Source organism: Bactrocera latifrons, unplaced genomic scaffold, assembly GCF_001853355.1.
Source record: "Bactrocera latifrons isolate USDA-ARS-PBARC rearing strain unplaced genomic scaffold, ASM185335v1 scaffold_76, whole genome shotgun sequence".
NCBI classification, from domain to species: Eukaryota; Metazoa; Arthropoda; class Insecta; order Diptera; family Tephritidae; genus Bactrocera; species Bactrocera latifrons.
The window spans coordinates 494,176-502,212 of record NW_017537445.1 but is presented as its reverse complement, the minus strand read 5'-3'; the positions used below and the strand labels follow the sequence as shown (position 1 = coordinate 502,212).

At 35.6% G+C, this 8,037-nt stretch overlaps 1 pseudogene; it reads right to left on the bottom strand.

Annotated features, from left to right (window-relative positions):
* Nucleotides 1-2,124: 2,124 nt before the first annotated feature.
* Nucleotides 2,125-3,877, bottom strand: LOC108976380 (annotated as a pseudogene).
* Between the last annotated feature and the right edge of the window lie 4,160 nt (nucleotides 3,878-8,037).

The following is an 8,037-nucleotide window of genomic DNA, read 5'->3' as shown; positions in this document are numbered from 1 at the left end:
ACCTTTTTGGAAAGCTCATTTCACGCGCTAACACGTGTTTGATTGATTGTCGTTACTTTTAAGACGTCCGTGAGTTATAGCGTCCCAAACGTGGAGTAAAATAAAGAGAAAATACGGCATATTTTACAGTACTACTATGATAAAGGCAGAAATGCATCTCAAGCCGCCAATAAAATTTGTGCAGTTTATGACCCGATACAGTTTCCATTTCCAGCGCACAACGATGGTTTCAACGTTTTCGTTTTGGTGACCACCTCGAAGATGCGCCACGCTCCGGAAGACCTGTCGTCGAAAATTGCGATAAAATCGCTGAATTGGCTGAAAGAGACCGGCATAGTAGCAGCCGTAGCATCGGTCAAGAGTCATCAAAAAAAATTTTATGAACAATTGAAAATTGAAAAAGAAAAAATTCAATAAAAATACCGCAAGACTTTTTTGACAATACAATATTTACTCTTAAAATTCTACAACACGTCTAAAATATTGTCTTAAATAACAACAATTTTTCTTATGTATAGTGGTAAAAATCCTTTAATCAAGTCTTTAAGAATCGTGTCTCCAAGACATGTGTAAAATTTTACGAAGAGTAGTTCTCGAGAAATCTTGTCAACCGACTTCAAAAACACAGTTTCGAGTAAAACGCGTTCAAAGATGGCGCACTTAACCTAGCTAGCCTCAAGCGCACAAGTTCTGCAAGGCTGCATCTCCGAAACTATTACTCAGACGAACTTGAAAACTTAAAGGTGTTGTAGAATTTAATAGGACAATAAAAATAATCGATTTATTTGAAACCCGTACACCCATGTTAACCCTTAACTAGATTAAGAGATACCCCTGTCCATCTTATCCGATGCCTTATACAGAATTTATTCTTGTTTCATTCAAAAATAAGTCAAAAAGCTTTCGCAGATTTCTCCACGAAGTAGCGCACCTATTTTCGGGTGATGTCTTATCGAGCAACATGTAACCGAAGGGATCATTATGTTAAATAGTTTGACCTCATTGAAGGCTAGACCTCTACCACTATCTCACTCACATTATATCTGAGTGGTTATTTAACTTGGTTTCTTGGACCGCAGCTAGCGATACGCGTTTTCGGCTGATCAGAATAGGAGTCATGGTGCCTGTTTGCGATCCTAGAGACCGTGGGCATCCTTTGTTGGCTATTCGGCTGGAGTGGCGGTGCAGTGCGCGAACTGGGTGAAAATTGCACAGCTGTGGAGGCTGATCTAGAAATAGTTTCGGGGTGAGTGCAATATTTTTCATTTAATTGGCATTTTAGTAATTTATTAATTGCTATTTGGAGGGGCGCTGCCATGAGCCAAGAAACTAGGACTAATATGAAGTTAACAATAAAGTAAACCACTTCATCGTACTTATTATAAGGTTATGTATAATCTTTGCTCTGGTGAATGAGATTTCTGCACGAGTACTTACGCAGTCATGGCCTTAAATATATTCAAAAAGCCTTCAACTACTCATGAGTAAACCTAGTGGATGTCATAAATTATTCTGGGTTCAGTTTGATCAATACATTCACCCGTCCGAATAAAATATACGGTTTTTACGAGTAAAAAACACTTGCAATCACCTTTAAGTCATTCATAACGTAAATGTTAACCATAATTTTTAAATTTTTGTTCACAGCAAATAGTTTACTTTTTACAACAAACGCTTATATTTAGGGACGACTGTATTCTCTCTAAATTCTCTCTATCTCAATTTTCCTTTGTCTCTAATCTGCCTTTTTTTCACTCTATTTCTGTCTCTGTCTATATATAGTATCTAGCTCAGTGGTTCCCAAACTTATTTTGTTTACCGCCCACTTTGAGATTAAATATTTTTTTAGCGCCCCCATTTTTTCAGCTATTTAAAAACCACTTAATAACTTCAAATTAATTATTGTGACCTATATATGTATATTAACGGAGAGTTCTAAACGAAACTTTTACTATTACCAGCAACTTGAAACCTGAGCGCAGTACAACGGCGCTTAGGTCTCAACTTAACTCTTACGGGCTCCACCTGCCAATAAGAATGTTTATTGAAACACAACTTTATAGTATTAAAAGAGAGAATCTTTTATTAAAAATGAAACTAAAATAAACGATCCATATATAAAAACTAATATGAAGGATGAATCTGATGCTGTTTAATAAGTTTGTTAATATCAGGTTCCAATTTACTCAAGAACGGTCGCAAGTCGCCACGTTCGGTAACAAGCAAACGATTTCTATTTTTAATAAGCAGTGTTGTCACAGCACTAAATCCACGTTCACACAAATATGACGATGGGAATGCTATCAAGAATCGCTGAACGATTGACCACAATCCAGGGTATAATTGCGAGATCGGTTTTTGTAGCCAAAATTCTTGGTGACCATTTTTGCACTTGATTTTTATTTACTCGTTTGTTGTCAATGCTATAAGTTCTTCTTCCAGCTGAGGTGGCATTGCTGTGTTGACATTTGAAAATGTCAGTCAAAATACTCAGTCTGGTATTTCCATGTTCAAAATGTCCTGGTATCGTTCGGTGAAGTCAATGTTGAGGTTTTCCAAATGTTGGCAGTGGGCAAACAATTCGTCGTTACTGCATGATACTGATAAATTCGGAAAATTGTGAAACTCATGTCTGCCCAGATTCGTTTTGTGTAGAAGCAGTTTCTTTTTTGTTTTAATTAAATTTAGTTTATCGCCTTGCAGTTGGAGATTCATGTCGTTGAACAATTTATACAGATCTGTCATGTAAGCTATATCATTCTTTGATGTTATGAGCTTGTCTTGAAATTCTGTATCTTTTGTTTCCAAGAACTCTATAACAGAGTCAAACAGGTTGTAGAATCGAGTCAGACAATTGCCTCTTGATAGCCAACGAACTTCAGTATAAAACAACAACAAATTGAATGAAATCCTCGTCATTAGTAACACAAAGCTGATGAAATAATTTATCATTCAAAGAGCTGTTGCGGAATTTATTGACTGCATTGATGACATATTGCAGTCATTGAAATAGTTTTTCACTTAAGTTTCTAGCAACTAAATGTTGTCTATGAATAACGCAATGTACACCAAGCGCATCTGGAATTTTATTTTTTAAGTGCGCTATTAAGCCTTTATGGCACCCTATCATAGCCGGAGCGCCATCCGTAGCAATTGAAATAATATTTTTCAAAGGAATCTCTTTCTAATCGCAAAACTTTTCTAATATATTGAATATGGTTCCGCCTTTTGTATCGGTCTCTAAATTTCTAGCTAATAATAGTTGTTCACATATTTTCTCATCTATAATAAATAACACGTAAGACAACAACAGTGCTTCATTAGTTGGTAAAGTGAACTCATCGAGCTGAATTGAGACTTAGCTTGTGCTCAAGTGATCGCACAATGATTCTTCAATGTTTTCAGCCATTTCATCAATTCGTCTTTGCACAGAATTATTACACAAAGGAATTTTGCGGATAATATCTGCGGCCGGTTTATGAAGCACGGTAGTTATTACTTCATTTATTGCTGGCAATATTAACTCTTCTCCGATGTTATGTGGTTTGCCTTTTTGAGCAATTAACAAAGAGATATTGTACGAAGCACGAAGTCCGTCGTCAATTTGCTTAGCAGACGCCGAAAATAGTTTTGCTACACTTGGCTGAGTATTATGCTTCTTCTCTAGGTCTTGAAAATATGCTACATTCTTGTCTCTTTTATCTGGATGCATTTTATTCAAATGATCTGGCAGTCTTGAAGGCTTCATTGCTTCATTCGAAAATGTTTTTAGACATAGAATACACAAAGGCGAGGATGGGTTTGTGGGATTTTCAATGAATCCGAATTTAATGTATACCGCACAGTATTGCCGTCTCTTCTTTTTTACTTCCGACATTGTTTTGCTTTGAGAAATACGTTTAACTTCGCGAGTACTGTAAAGGAGGTGTAAGAAATGCTCATCTATTGCGCGCCAAATCACATATGAATATAAAATAAAAATTACATTGTTTATATAGGAATGCTTAAGCACAATTATTATATAGTAGTCCAAAAATATGAATTCTTATTTTTCCTAGAAATACATTTGTAAAAAAGGACCTTTATCCTATCGTATTATCTTATTTTTCCTAGAAATACATTTGTAAGAAAGGATAAAGATCCTTTTTTTTTCCACATAAAAGATTTAAGGAGTTCAAAAGCTCAAAACGTGCGCTACATCAGCTACCTACCCGACGTCATTTCGCAAGTGATAAAATAAATTTTTCAAGAGCTCAAAGAGTGATAGCAAATGCCCACATACAGATTTGGCAATGACAATAGCAATACGTTTGACAGTTAGTATTCTATAAATTCTATCCTGTCGAGATGCCTCGTTATGAAACGGAGCGACCGATTGACATGATTTTCATTTTTTCTATATTCAATAAGAGAGGACAGATATACGAGTATGAAGGCCTCTACACAACGCCCCCATTTTTTTTTTGGGTCTCTTACCGCCCCCCTTGACACCTGCAGCGCCCACAAGGGGGCGTTATCGCCCACTTTGGCAAACACTGATCTAGCTTGTCGCGATTCATTTTCTAGCAACTCCATTTTCAAGTAAGGAAAGTAAGCAAAGTAATTCTGCTATTAATTTTCAGTAGTCAAATTTTTGCCTTCTAGTTCACGAGATGATTTGACTAACATTTCTTATTTACATAACGGTATTTACTTTACGCTCAGCTTCACTAAGGACTATATCCCGCTTCCGCATCACGCTAAACCCGAGTGACTTGTATATATCCACTCCCACACACACACACACTCATAGAAATCATTGCATTTCACATATTTCATTGCATTCGCAAAATTCACTTAAAAGTTCAACGCATCGTAAAAAAGATTCCATGCATTTTCGTAATTGTGATATATGGATGTTATGAGTATGGGTATGAGCATTATCCTGCGGGAATGTGGACGCGCGCAAATACGTACCACACAATGTGGATATAAATGCAAATGGAAATGAAAATGCGACGACGAATGCAAATGCAAATATTTACATAGCTGGCCAAACGGTACAGGATATGGCTGGCAGGACGGCAGTTATTTGCATATACTCGTATACTTATACTTTGTTGCTTAATAGTTTTGCTTTTGCATTTGTTTTTGTTATTGTCACTAGCTGCGAGCGGTTTCATGTCATTCACTTCACTGCCAACCATTTGCACATTTCATTTCTAGAATTGAGAATGTAGCTGTGGCAGTAGTATTCTAGCTACTGTACCATTCGTTGTGGAAGCGGAAGGAATCAAATCACATCCAGACAGTATTGTTGGTCAGCAACTATAGCACAATCAGCTAACTTGAAGATAAAAGATAGAAAAGTCGAGAAAAACAAATTGCTTCATATCTTTGAGTATTATTACGGCGTTTGCGAGTTCATAGATAGGTATAGAGCTATTAAGGGAGAAATTGTGGTACAAGTACCTTTACTTCTGACCAGTTATATGGAAATACAAGGTGCAATTTAATAGCCTTGACAGACGAGCATAATTAATGTGCATTAAGATATGCCAATAAGCATTAAGATTCTATGGTGCTAGACAGCAGATTTATGCATTTAGACAGCTGATTGTGAAATTTGTTTATTTATAAAAAAAAAAAATGTGATTAAAATGGAAGAGAGGAAATTATTAATGGAAGTTTTGGTAATTTTGGAAAATCAATAAAAATTTAACACTCGTTTATTATTATTTACGTTAAAAGATAATAAAATGCCATTAAAAGCAATACTTGATTGTAACGCAGCCATAACAGCTGGGATTACAACAGTCCAGCCACATCTAACAAATATTTGGATATTATGGGTATTTTAACTTGGGATTGAAATCAAAAATTTTGTATTTTAAGAACCGAAGTCAGGTTGAAGACAAACTTTCGCCTTCAAGAAAGTTAAGAATATTGGAAAAATGTATAGCAAACTGTGCGTTGTTTATTTTCTGCAATCTAAACATATTGTTTTTGTTAATATACTAGCCCATAATTTAACTAGCAATATAAAAAACAACTTACTTCTGATGCCGTAAACACAAAGGGGGTAACAGACTTCAAGCGACATCTGTCAAACAATAGCTAATATCGACCATTTTCGGGCAGTGTTGTCTACTTAAATTTGGTAAATTCAGCTAAATGCACGAAATTTTTGTGCATTAACATGGCTCAAATGTGTTTAAAGGAAAATTCTCCTGTAGTCTTTAAACTAAGTATTAATTAGAAATTGCAAAAAATATATACTATATAAATATTTATAAGTTTATTCTAGTGGCAACTACTAAGTATATCACAAAATTGTTGATGCAAATGAATTCGTAATGGAATCTCGAAATTACATTGCATGCGTCGGACAGTTGACAAAGTACTGAGTCAAAAAGTTATCTGAACCATGCTTTTGTGCTTTTGTTTAAACTGAGTAAAATATGTATATATATTTATATCCAATGCTCAATATATACAGACCGATGGAAGGGACGCTGGAAATGAAGATTTGGATGTGTGGGTATCAAACTGTGCTATAATAAATGCAGTTGAATATTTATAGAGCGGTAACAGGATTATAACTATGATATATATGATTGGTATGAAAACTGATCCTCATAACCACACTTGGCCATTTATAGATTGTGCCGTTGTGATAAAAAAAAGTTTTTAAATGGATCAAAATCTTCAAAACCGTTCCGCTAATTCGATTCCAGCTAGTTCGCCCGGATGGCTGAAAACATCTACTATATATCTAGTCTTGTGAGGGCACAATAGACCTAAGATTGCGATGCATTCCTCATTTATTAATCTAACACCTTAATCTATCTATTCTTGTTAAAGCCCTTAAATTCTCACCTTCTAAAGGTGTAGCCGGAAATGAATATTATAATATATATTACGAGTATATGCTTTACTATTTACAGTGTAGACTCTTGCATTAAGTAAGACTATGCTTTTCCAAAGAAATGCCATTGGTGGTTAATTGAAGGACTCTGAGGTTATCGCAACTTCGTCTTGTTGGTCTTTTAAGGCTCGTGTGGTTACAGTATTTCCAAAGAAACTTATAATGCTAAGGAAAAGAATTAGTAATCCTTCGGTTTTATGTCCCACAAAAAAGTGTCAAACGTAGTTATTTATCGGCATCGGAAGAGAGTGAGTTGATTTTGCATCCGTTAAACCTAATATGACATAATAACAGCAGCTCCACTCTTAGAACTAAGGCAGCTTAGAGAACCAATTGAGTGCAAGTATCGTTGCAAGTGTTAGAAAAGGCTTATATTGATTAAGTTTTGTCAAAAACACAAGCCTAGAAGTGGCACAAAGCCTTCAAAGACGGTTGAGAGACATCTGTCGCGAGTCGCGTTCGAATGATTTTAGTGGATACATTGGGTATGAAAATCATTATTGTTCGACTCGTGCCTATAAAGCTGAATTTTTTTTAAAGAGTATCGCAAACATGTGTCTTGGAACTTGCATAATTGTGCGAATTTATATGAATGAAGTGAAAAAAATGAGCCGAAACCAAAATAACTGCGCCAAAGCTGCTCAAAAATCGAGGTGATGCTCATTGTTTTTTTTTTTGAAATTCGTGGTGTGGTTCATCATAAATATGGATGGATGTCCGAATGCACAGACGGTTAATAAAAAGTTATATTTGACCATATTCAGCCGTTTGTGACCGAATTTAAACGGAAAAACGCAATGAATACAATCGATCAATCATCTTTGTGTGAGTTTTTTTTGTTCCTCAAACTGAAATTACCGCTACGTGGAACCCGTTTTCAGTGGATCCAAGAGATAACACTAACATCGCTGATGATCATCCCAATAAGTGCTTATGAAAAGTGTTTCGAGGACTGGAAAAATCGTTGCCATAAGTGGTATTACATCTGGTGGGGATTACTTTGAAGGCGACAAAATAAATATTGATAAATAATTGAATGTTTTGCGTTTTGTTTACAATTAGCTGGTACTTTTTATACTCTCGCAACAAAGTTGCTAAAGAGAGTATTATAGTTTTGTTCACATAACGGT